This window comes from Hippoglossus hippoglossus, chromosome 2 (genome assembly GCF_009819705.1).
Source record: "Hippoglossus hippoglossus isolate fHipHip1 chromosome 2, fHipHip1.pri, whole genome shotgun sequence".
Lineage (NCBI taxonomy): Eukaryota > Metazoa > Chordata > Actinopteri > Pleuronectiformes > Pleuronectidae > Hippoglossus > Hippoglossus hippoglossus.
This window is the reverse complement of record NC_047152.1, coordinates 3,817,772-3,829,998: the sequence shown is the minus strand read 5'-3', so window position 1 is coordinate 3,829,998 and position 12,227 is coordinate 3,817,772. Positions and strand designations below refer to the sequence as shown.

Below are 12,227 nucleotides of genomic sequence, written 5' to 3'. Positions count from 1 at the left end.
TGCACAGGTACCACTGCAGCAGTTTACTAAGAAACTATCAGATTTCGTCAGATAACTCCCTGCAGCCACACCAACACTGAAATACTTCTGATTTTTAACATGTTACACTGAACAGGATACAGAGTTTAGACCATTGATGCCTTTAATTTTTCCTCGGTAAACTACAGCGTGACTTATTTCTTGATGCCACACTAAAACGTCTGCACACCAGAATAGTGCCGATTTTCAGCTAATAAGTGTATTTCTGTAAAACTAATTCATTATGTCTCACTGAACAGGATAAGAGGTCTGCAAAATATAATGCAACGTACTTAAAAATATTAGTTTTGAGAATTCTTGAGTTATTGTGAAGCTTGGTCCGTAATTACTAGTGAACACTCACCACCTCCAAGGCCCAACAGTCCTCTTGTATTCAATCAAGCTGCACCAAATCTCACCAAATTCCAGTTAACAGAACCATGAATTATTCACTGGGAAATCAGTGGAAATCCTAAATCTGCACCAAAATGATACGGGTGCTTCCCTGACGCATACTGTATCGTTCCGCCAGGTTTAGTGGTAAATAGAAAAAACCAACTAACCAACAATCAAACAAATATTGGAGGTAATTAACATAACATTTAAAAAATATTTTCTATCTTGTTGGTATGATTTACTTATTCAAGATAACGTGTGACTGTTGAATCCTGCAAAGAAAATCCAGCACGGGGAGAAAAAGGTTTGAAGACAATTCATGTGGAAAATATAAGAAAAACAGTTTTTCATCAACACACAAAGCGTCCACTTCCCTTTATCTGCCTGGAAATAAAAAAATTATAATAACAGTTTTTCTAATTCATTTTTACAAATTCAAATGTTCCAATCTGGATGAAAAGCTTTTTCTTTTTCTTTTTTTTTTTTTTTTAACCATGAGGTCTTTTTCTGTGACTGACAATGAGAGGAGCTGAACCCTGTGAAGCACCACAGTGGCATTTGGAGTGGACACACACCCCCATACACAAACACACACCGTCATTACCATCGCTGCATTGAGCCAGGACTCGTTCTCAAAGTGCACCAGATGTGCTCGCTCGTGCAATTATTCCAGCAAAGACATTGGCTCAGATGTATTTATATTTTTGTGTGTGTGTGTGTGTGTGTGTGTGTGTGCATACGGTCTTGTTGGAGCTGTAAATGTCTTCCATTTGAGCTGCTGGCTGACCTTCTCGCTCTCTGTTTTTCATGTTTAGCCTTTTCCCAGCGTTCTCACCTTTCCTGCCAAGTCAACTGTAGTCCCTCCATCTCTCTATCAGTCCCAAAATATGTGTGTGTGTGTGTGTGTGTTGTTTTTGAACAGTTTCAGTCTTTCTACATAGATTTCTCCTCTTCGCATCTCAATCACTTTGCCATGTTTTTTAACGGTGCTGCTGAGAACGTCTGCTACGTCTTAATTCATTCACTTTCCTGAGAGAAAGAGAAATATGGAAAAATCCAAATCAAAGGGAATCAAGTTGAGGCAAAAAGGAAACGAATAAGAGGAAAAGGTTGTTTCCAAAATACTGAATCTGAAATTTATTTGGAAAAGTTACAATTCTTTTAATGTAGGATGCAGACTATGAATGTCTGTACTGATACTGATAATGATAGAAACTTGGTAACGCACGATCTAAATATAGAAATTCTTTATTGTCCTACAACATGGTCATTTTGCATCTGTTTCAGTCCATCTCCAATGAGTACAGGTGCACACACACACAGACACACACACACAGACACACACACACACACACACACACACGCTGAACCTTTGGCTAGCATGTCTATTAGCCGTGTCGTCGACCCCGTCCCCTTCCCTTCACGTGACAGCAGTGCCAGCTTTGTTTGGGTAAATTGCTGCGGAGCCATTTGCATATGTCTGTTCTGCGCTCGCAACTTCACATAGTTTTTAATCTGAAAATTATGCTAATGCTTTAGTGTTACATGTGTGTTGCTCCAGTGTGTGTGTGCGTGCGTGTGTGTGTGTTTGTCATGTGGCAGGCCTTGTAATAATAGCGGCAGGTGAGGGGGTGACAGAGGTGAGAGCACGTGTCCAATTAATACTCACTGCAACTATTAAGTCCATTTGCATTAGTCCATATGCTGCTGCGGGGCTGAAGTGCCGCCTGAGATCAGGTGATTCCTCTGCGTTATCACAGTCGTGATTGTTTTGGCGGAGGAAGCGTAGAAAACACGTGACGTTTTTGACCCGGCGATGTGATTTGCTGCGAGAAACTCCCAGAGTGCCCCTGGGCCACGGGGGAGAGAGGGAGTTGACCCTGCACGAGCGTGACCTCTGTGTTAACTGGAGATTACAGTGTATTAGTGAAGGGGAACAACAATATTCCTACCACGGCTGATTTTAAAAATAAAAGTGATGCTTTTAGAGGATTATCTTTGTTTCTACTGGCAACAAATTCCATGTTTATTAAAACATAAAGGAAACTAATGTGTTATGGTTTTCTTCAACATCTTCTTCTTTCTCTCAAGTGGATTTTGGTCGGATATCAGTAACTGGTCAAATTTGATAATCTAATATACCCTCTAATCGTTTTTACCAGGAGGAAAGTCACCCACATCCACCAAATTACTTGTGAATATTACTAGCAAGTGTTTCTCCAGATGATTAACTTTTGGAGCTGATTGGTTCAGGGTGCGGGGGTGAGGGGGTGAGGGGGACCACACCCCTGCAGGAGTACTACTTACTACTTACAATGCAATGTGTTCACAATGCCTGGTGTGAGGTTTCAAAGATTTCAGGAACCTTTCAGGAACTTTCCTCCTCTTTCTTTTATCCCATCTTGGTCGCTATCTTTACAAATCACAGTGTGCACACCCCACAGACTACTTCAGGTCAGGAACTAAGGAAAGTGAGTCAAACTTCAGCTGGATTTTCTTTGAGCAGACAAAGTTGCAGTCAGATCTTTTACAAGCCACAGAGACCGTGCACTGTGAGCATCAAATTAACCCGAAACTGGAACAGAGGGGTACATACCAGAATCTTCACATAGAATATCGCCTCTAGAGATCTTTATCAACAAGTTTAGAGTTAGTCCAGAATCTTGTCGCTCGGCTTCCAACACAATCCAACAAATTTTACCATCTCACCCCTGTTTTAGCATCCTTGCACTTGCTGCCTGTTTATTTTAGGATAGATTTTGAAATAACTTTTAAAGTCTCTGTATCTCAGACCTTTCATGACCCTACGAGCCAGGACGCAGTCTGGGATGGTCAAGGTGTTGCTAGCCCTTCCAAAGTCTAGGTTGAAAACCAAAGGAGACGGAGCCTTTGCCGTGAGGGAGAAACAATCTGCCAGAAGAGAATAGACCAGCAGAATCGGTTACCCGTTTCCTCTTTCTTCTTAAAAAACATCTTTATAAAAAATATAGCCCATTATCATCTGTATCTTTATTATTAATCTCCCTCTGCATAGACATAAGGAGAATTAGTATCTTGGTTGTTGGGTGGGCAGGCTCATTATCTAGGTGGCCGGTTAGTAAAAGCCTTAACGATGCCTAACGAGACCTCTAATCGGACTAGTTTTAGCAGCAAAGGGCTAATTGCAGCTGTTGCCTCTGTGCCTTGTCAAGGCTGAGAGGAAAAAGTGTTTGGATTGTGTTTTGTTTTGCGTGAACACAAATACACACAATGAAATGTTGTCGCCTTGTGCTGAGCCTGTGTGTTTCACAGAGGGGAGTCTCTCTGTGGCTACTTGTCATCACAGCGCTGCAGGTTTGACATGACGGGAAGACGAGAAAGCCCGAGAGACCCTCAGGTAGCCACACACACACACACACACACACACACACACACACACACACACACACACACACACACACACACACACACACACACACACACACACACACCCACGTGCACACACACTTCAGCTCTAAAAGGTTTTAGCATATAAATACCTATCTGGGCAGTAATACAAGTAAGCACAATGTGTGGTTCTGTGTGTGTCTGTGTGTGTGTGTGTGTGTGTGTGTGTGTGTGTGTGTGAGTGTTCAGATCTCTTTGTTGATGTTTCCTCTGATTCTGTGCCAGCTTCACATCCATCTGTCTCTGTAACACACACACACACACACACACACACACACACACACACACACACACACACACACACACACACACACACACACACACGTAGTTACGAACAGGTTGCCAAATTAATTTTCTCAACTTTCCTTCATGTTTTAAATGTTAAAAAAACCACACACACACACACAAACACACACACACACACACACACAAAGTAACAATAGAACAGTAGGAAACACACATGTATCACACACACATCCACAGACTTCCATTCAAAACTATTTTTTCCCCCATTAATTATCAATTGTGAACTGACCAACCTGAACTTTATTAACTATTCAAACTAACACAGACAGAGATCAGTGGAGGATTCTGAGGTTGTGGAAGTTTCGGACGCCGAAATGAATGTACGGTTAAATAATATGGAGAAATAACAACAGACACGGATAGTAGTAATATTTAAACTATTTCTTTAAAAAGTAAAAGAAAAATATGTGCAATTGTGGGTGATCACATGAATGCTTGAAGCAAATTTTAACCGTGTATTTTTCAGATTTAAACAACCTGATAGAATTAAACTAGTGTAAACAACTTGTAAAAACTGCATTTAGGTTGAAGTATATGTATTAAAATCAATGTTACATGAAGAAAATGACCTGTATTCATATGCATTCAGATTTGAATGCATTCCTCTGCACTCACAAAACTCCCACTACTTCACATTTCACAGAGCTTAATACAAGACATCAGCTTTAAAATGCATTCCTCTGAATACCTGATCCTATATTGAACATAAATATTAACATATTGATGATATGAATAATAAAACAATATATTTGTATTGTTCATGACTGGAAGAAGTTGGAAACCAGATCATTTCCAGGAAGGAAAAGGCTGCATTGCTAATTCAATACACTTAATATTAGTAATATTGTGAAATTATAATATTGGTGATATTAGTGATTTATATTTCAATTTTTAATCACTTATAGTTCAGCTCATTATTTTATCATTATTGGACTCGCTTCCATGATACACAGTTAAATTTAAGAAGTGTAAAGAGTCATGGTCCTGCTGTTCTAACTGCCCTTTGTATTAAATGATTTCATATATGTTTTCTTCATGTATCAGTGCCTTTTGAGTCGCTCTCCCTGCTTTGCAACATTTGACCAGTAGGTGGGGACATGTTCAGCCAGTCTGCACTTCATCCAGCACTGCTGCACTCTACAGAATTAAACTTGGGCTCCTTTTAAAATCACTTTTTCTAAATGAAATGGTTCAAGAAAAATGATTAAAAACAAATGTACCTTTTTACAATATGCCTCCAAAAATATTCACAGTGCCCGAGCAGAATACATCCGATGGAGAGAAAGGTTGCCGGACATGATTTCTGATCTTTCTTGGTAAAACAATTTGAAGAATACTTAATTATGCTGATGTTTTTTGTTTAGCGAATCAAAAACATGGTTATTTACGTCCCTCGCCTTTCAGCACATCTCTCCTGTTGTGTATTTTATTTGTCCTGCCTGAGAGTGTTTATCACATGGCATCTCTGTGTGTGTGTGTGTGTGTGTGTGTGTGTGTGTGTGTGTGTGTGTGTGTGTGTGTGTGTGTTTGCGTGCGTGGAGTTCAGTGGTTCCTCTTTTGTTCACTTCACTAAGTATGTCTGTGTGTGTGTTGACCTGATAATCTGTGTGCTTTATAGAGTGCTGTTCACACATTGCTCTCCCCTCTGATCCCAAACCCAAACACAGCTTCGCTCCTCCTTTATCAACACACACACACACACACACACACACACACACACACACACACACACACACACACACACACACACACACACACACACACACAGTAACAAACCACTCTTCTTTTGCCTCCATTCTACCTTTTTTGGCTGATACGATGCTTGAACGGTGCTTTAAATGGGAGAAAACTAACAACCTGATTCACACGCGCTAAAAAACAAGTTCAGTCTATTACGAAACACTTTAAGTATACGTTGTTTTTTTTCTCCATCAATTGCTCTTTCCAGTTCAGCTTGACCCGTCTGTTTCTCTCCCGTCCTCTCTGACTCTCTCTTTTATTTTCCCAGAGGCCAGCGACTGATCACACACTGAATCCTACACAGATCCCAAACTCAAACACAGATTCTTTATCAGAGAACACACTCCCCACATAATCCCTGGATAACTACACCTGTGACTGTGTGTGTGTGTGTGTGTGTGTGTGTGTGTGTGTGTGTGTGTGTGTGTGCATTTGTGTGTCCCCCCCGTCCTGTAGTCATTATCAAGCCGTGCTCCTGTGTAGAAATTATAATCTAGAGAGGGAGAGTGTGCAGTTGTGATCAGAGCAGATGCACGCCGAGGTGGTTCACTTGATGTTTCCTGTTCAACATCACACATGCCGTAATGTGTAGATTCATGCAGACGGGCTGAATGGATGTGGAGGTAAATGCAGTTCCTTTACAATAAGAAGGAAATACACAGTTTAAGGGTGTTTGACATTATCTAAATCTGTCAAATTCTTCACTAGACCAGTTCCCTTAAATCAAGCTGCACCGAATTTCCTCGGGGAAATTTGTGAAAAAGTCCGAAACAAGAGTAAAGTGAATCTGCCCCCTGATCTGGATACACAACAACAATTTCAAGGCTTCTTCCCTGACTCACAACGCATCCTCCCACCAAGTTTCGTGGTAATCTGTCCAGCAGTTTTTGTTTAAACTTGCTCACAAACAAACAAACCAACAACCTAACGAAAAGACAGGGGGGAAAACACAACCTTCTTGACAGAGGGACCTGGAAATGAAATCATTATCACAATATGTAGAACGCACTATAACACAAATTTGAAAAAATCGATTATTTTTAGCTGCACACTCTCGTCCATTGCTCTCCTCTAATGATAATTACCTCTTATAATCTTAATCTTATTCTACCTAAGTGACTCTATTAGCTACATAATCTAAGCGTAACTACGCTTTTGTTTATGTCCCTTTTCTCATTTCCTGCAGAGCTATTTGGCGCCAGGGTTCAATGTGGTTTGCTGTTACACAACCCTGTTTAAACTAATAAAAAAAAACAAGCATTGACGAGTAACGTGAGTCGATTGGGACTTTGTTTTCGCAGCTTCCGAAAGAAAAGCTCCCGTTTCCAGTGCAGGGGGATTTTCAAGCCGCACTGATGAGGCGGAGTAGAAATAAAATGTCTAATGATTAAATGGGGTGCACCGAGGTTTCCTTGTTGATGTCAATTACATCTTTAATTAGTGCATGTGTAATGTAAATACAGTCTGTTTTGATTGCTCCTGTGCCTCCTGTCCCCCAGTAAAACAGATTTTCTCCCTCATTAGGCAATCACTCCTTCAAGTGCCTGCGTCCCCCAGGACCTGCCCTGGACGAGCCTGTGTGTGTGTGTGTGCGAGCGAGTGTGTGTGCATGTGTGTGATGTGGAAAAAAAAGGAGGGGAGCATATGGGCGCATACGGAAAGGTACAGTTACGAAAATTTTAAAATATTTTAAAAAAAAGCAGATGCGAATTGGAAGGAAATTACCCCGGAGTGATATTGAAAGGAATTGCAGAGATTGTCTAACTTTTTAACAACTTGGAGTGGCTTCTTATCGAGGCCATCTTTTATCTACGTCAAAAAGCAGGTCATCATCAACCTTCTTTTATCTATCCCAGACTAACACTGATTGCTTCTTTGGGTTTTATTGTTGAAGATGTCATTATTTACGTCTCGCCATTATTTGTGCGTGAATGCTAAGGCGCATAAAAGGAATATTCCTTGAACGCTGTGAAAAGACAAGATTTCGTTTTCTAAGAATTGGCGGCTTTCATGAGAACATGCGAGCACCGCATGGTCGACTGCACCGTCTTCACGGGACGTAGGCGTGCGGCTGTGTGTGTCTTTGCCGTGTTGCGTGCTCGCAGAAAAAGACGAGCGCTGATGAAAATAGCTCGGACAGTTTAAACAGGGGAGGAATGATGAGAAAAAGAGGAGCAAGGCAAGTGAGTGAAAAAACAAGGGGATGCCATGTGTTGCACACCTGAGTCCTGAGAAAAGGAGGGAGAGTTGGGGTTGGGGGGGGCGATGAGGAGGTGGAGGAGGAGGAGGAGGAGGAGGAGGGGACGATGGGGGAGAATCAGTTCCACTACATGCTCATTACCACCTAGTCATCTGGAAGACAACTCTGCACAGATACACTGCTGCCCGACTCGGCCGCGCTGGCTCTCCGAGTCCCGCCGCGTGTTCTGCGCTCGTGCTCCTGTGTCTGTGTGGTCACGTGTTAATGCGCGTTTATTTGTAGGTCGGCCTTTTGTGTCCTCCACTCCCCATTCCTAATAAGATGAATGCCTCCACAATGAGCCGTGTTTGCATCCGACCCCGCAGCTCTTTTCAACTCTTTCTCTTCCTCGTGCATTGTGCATGATTTTCTTTCCGCTGCTTGAAAAACACACGTGCGTCCATCTTAGAAGGATAATTGAAATTGACATATGTATTAGGGGGCCTTTCTATATTCGATGCAGCATTGAATATGTTTCTTAAGAACAATGGAAAGCACCTCAAATGGACCAACAGTCAAGGACAACATGGGGGGGGGTCCAATGCTAATATATACACATGTTTATGTGCATGAGGGTCTTTTCACATTTGAGTGCTTCCAATGGACTTTACTGTGACAAAAGCAATGGTTTAGAGCAGGAGAACTTTTAAAGATACAAAGAACAGGGAAGGTTTCATGAAATTTAAGGAGGTCATGTACTGTTAAGTGAAAAGATGAAGGTCAATGACGCTAAAAGCCAAAATGTAAAAATCACTGAAAAAGGTATAATTTCACAATTGCCTCTCTGTACCACTATCTCACTAACCTGCAATGTGCCGACAACGTATCTGACCACGTCTCAATTTAACACCCATGAAGGGCACAAGTGCATTTGAAATTGAAACTAGAATGGCTCATACCACCGCCAAGGCCCAACAGTCACCTTGATTGGACCTTCATTTCACCGATACCAACAAAATAGGCCTGAATTTTATCTCATCAAGATCCGGGATCCACCAAAATATAATGGCGTCTTCCCTGACCCATAACACATCCTTCCACCACGTGCTGTAGGTAATCTGTCCTGTAGTTTGTGCACAATCCTGATAAATAATAGACAAAGACATTCCACTTCACACTATCACAGTTTGAAGTTGGACAAATGCTGCAAAACTTCCCTTCAAATTCAAAAAAACGCCATCAACCAAACCCCCGTCGCACCCGGTGAATCTGTCTTCGTGCATTCTTGCCGGGGCCTGTTTATGTGTCGACATTTTTTTTTTTTTCGGGAGCCCCAGCCGCCCCATATGCACGTGCACGTTTGTGCGTGCCGTGCAGCTGGCAGCCTCGCAGACAGGTGGGCTGGCAGCACTTCCCTTCCAAAGAGTCGTAGCCTCGCAAATGTTCCCTCCTCCCCCTGCCATCCTCTCCCCCTCTCGCTCCTCCCCCGTGCTGCGTCCCTCCACGTCTCGTTAGCTGCTGTTTTTTTAATGCGCTGTCCCAATCTGGAGGGACATATGTAGCGGCACATTCGCACACCCACCCCCCCCTCCTCCCCCTCCCCTCCCCTCGTTTGGGCTCCTAAGAAATTGCCCCACATAAATATTGCAAATTAGTGAGACCAAATGGCCTTTTATGAATTCTTCTGTCACCAAAACGATTTCAAATGGCCGCTTTTATTCTCTGTCTGATGTACATCTGTTAAAGGAAATAAACAAGAAAACAACGACAGATTTCGACATGTCTGTGGGTGTGTGTGTGTGTTCATTGACGTCGAAACTTCTACGCTTTATCGGCACATATATGTGTGTAAAAGTAAAAAAAAAAAAAAAAGATGGTTTGTTTTTCTTGTGAAAAGATCGTGGATATCTTCTTGTGACATTCCCAGACCGGGATGTTCCTGTCTGGGTTTCCTTCCCAAATAGAGCTATTGTGTTGCAGCGAGAGGCCGGCCCTGCCGAGACACGCACAATGTCACCCCACCAGCTTGAGCATTTGTCCGTACGAGTGTGTGTGTGTGTGTGTGTGTGTGTGTGTGTGTGTGTGTGCTGCAGACTACCGTGCCAGAGCCCTCTGCCCCTCTCTCCATCTGCTGAAGCCCCCCAGGCTGGACCAAGGTCACTTCTCCCCTCTCCTTTAGCATGGATGTGGAGCTGTGTACACACATCAGAGAGGGTATTTGTGAGCGTGCACATATGTGACGGGAACAGGGAAAGAAACTAGAAATACATATAACCTCACTACAGGTGATGGTAGAGTTCTCCTATAAGAATAAATATTAAATATTGTCTGTAACGTTGACTGAGGCACATTTATTCCTTTTTTGACCAGACCTGATACAGATGAGTTTTTCAAATGCTTCTCACACCTTTAGATTTAGTCACCCTGATGTGCCTGGTGGGTGGGGACAGTAGTCTGGTTACTTTAGGACAATAAATTCTAATAATAAATAATATCAGATCTGGTAAACCCCCATACTTTTGTCCCTTTAGGGCAAGAAACATGGTGCAAAGAAATTGTTTGAGTGTCCTTAATGAGAACAATTTGGATTCTCTCATTTTCAAATCTCTAGACGACACTCTCTGTCTCTCTCTCTCAGACACACACACACACACACACACACACACACACACACACACACACACACACACACACACACACACACACACACACACACTCAGCAGAAACCAAACATTGACAGAGTGCTGCTCCTTCTCTCGGTCTTAAGACGTGCTCATTCCCTCCAGAGGGAACAGACTGGGCTCGCTGCCAGACACTGTCGTCCACTTAGCAGCTAATGGCTCACATAATCACCACACACACACACACACACACACACACACACACACACACACACACACACACACACACACACACACACACACACACACACACACACAAAGATACAATGACTATTGCCGTATGTAATCACAGACAAATTGTAATTGTAGAACCAAATAAAAACAAACAATGAGGTAAATGCTCTCAAGGATATTTTGTTTTGCAGGAATGGGAAATATAAGGGGCAATAATAAAAAAGCTGGGACGGGCTTTGTCAGTTCTTCGTTTTCAGCTGTCTAAGGTCCAGTTCACGCAAGGCAAACCAAAAACCACACAAAACGGAGCAGGAAATAAATGGACTGATATTTAACCAAAATTGAAAAGTGGCGTAAAACACATAAAACACATCAAAGCACCTCAATGTCCCATTTTATGTTGCAGGTAAATTTTCATCAATCTACACTCAATATCGCAAATATGTCAAAAATGTAATATCACTTAGATCTGAGAATTCTGACATTTAGCTATGACCCCCCCCCCGAAATTTAACTTCCATAGCCTTCCTGTTTCTCCTGATCATCTGTGAGGTGTTTCTATCCACTTTAGTCAAACTTATTTGATTTTCAATAATAAATGTAGTGGCATAAATTCCTGTAACCACCTATTTTCCTGTCCTATTAAGGCTGCATCATGCGTGATTGTGAACATGCTGCACGTTGCTCAACACGCTGCGTTTAAAGCTTCGAGTCGCATTTTCCTTTAACAATAAATGAGTTTAAAAGCCTTTTTCTTACTTTTCAACAGACCTTTACAAGCTCTGAGCCGTCTTTAGTGCAACGTTAGAGGTCCACCACGATTTTAGTGTTTTCATGAATACACTCAAAGTCGAATTATGCCTTTATATGACTCCCTGTACTATTTCTGGTGATTACTATGCTTTAAATTAAACGATTTTCGTCAACATAATGACGCGCGATTGCGTGCTCAATTGAACTGTGTAACACTGTCATTAATCCAAGTCTATCGGCTGTCTCGTTCTTTTATTTGCTTTATCCCCGCACCAGTAACATTTGTCATGTGGTTAAGTGAAGTGTTTCTGATTCCCACTGGGTTCTCCACTCCGCAAAACAAAGTCAAAGTCAGCCTGCTTCGTCTTTCATCGCCGACGAGAAACTGGAGAGGAGCCAGAGGCTGAACTCGCTTTGTGTTTTCTAATTAATCTATTCAGCACACCAGCCACAAAATAACAGCCTTTTTGTCACTCTGAAGTTATTAAAAAAAAAGAAAAGCTTGTAAAAGCCTCAGGTCAAAGCGGAATGGAGCAGCGTGAATGTGTGTGTGT

The 12,227-nt window shown here is 42.1% G+C and overlaps 1 long non-coding RNA gene across 1 annotated transcript in view; it reads right to left on the bottom strand.

Annotated features, from left to right (window-relative positions):
* LOC117776506 overlaps window positions 1-12,227 on the bottom strand; it is a 79,047-nt gene that overhangs the window by 18,311 nt on the left and 48,509 nt on the right. Inside the window, exon 2 of the long non-coding RNA XR_004616450.1 lies at window positions 10,164-10,257. This is a non-coding gene — a long non-coding RNA (uncharacterized LOC117776506). The remainder of the gene's footprint in view (window positions 1-10,163; window positions 10,258-12,227) is intronic.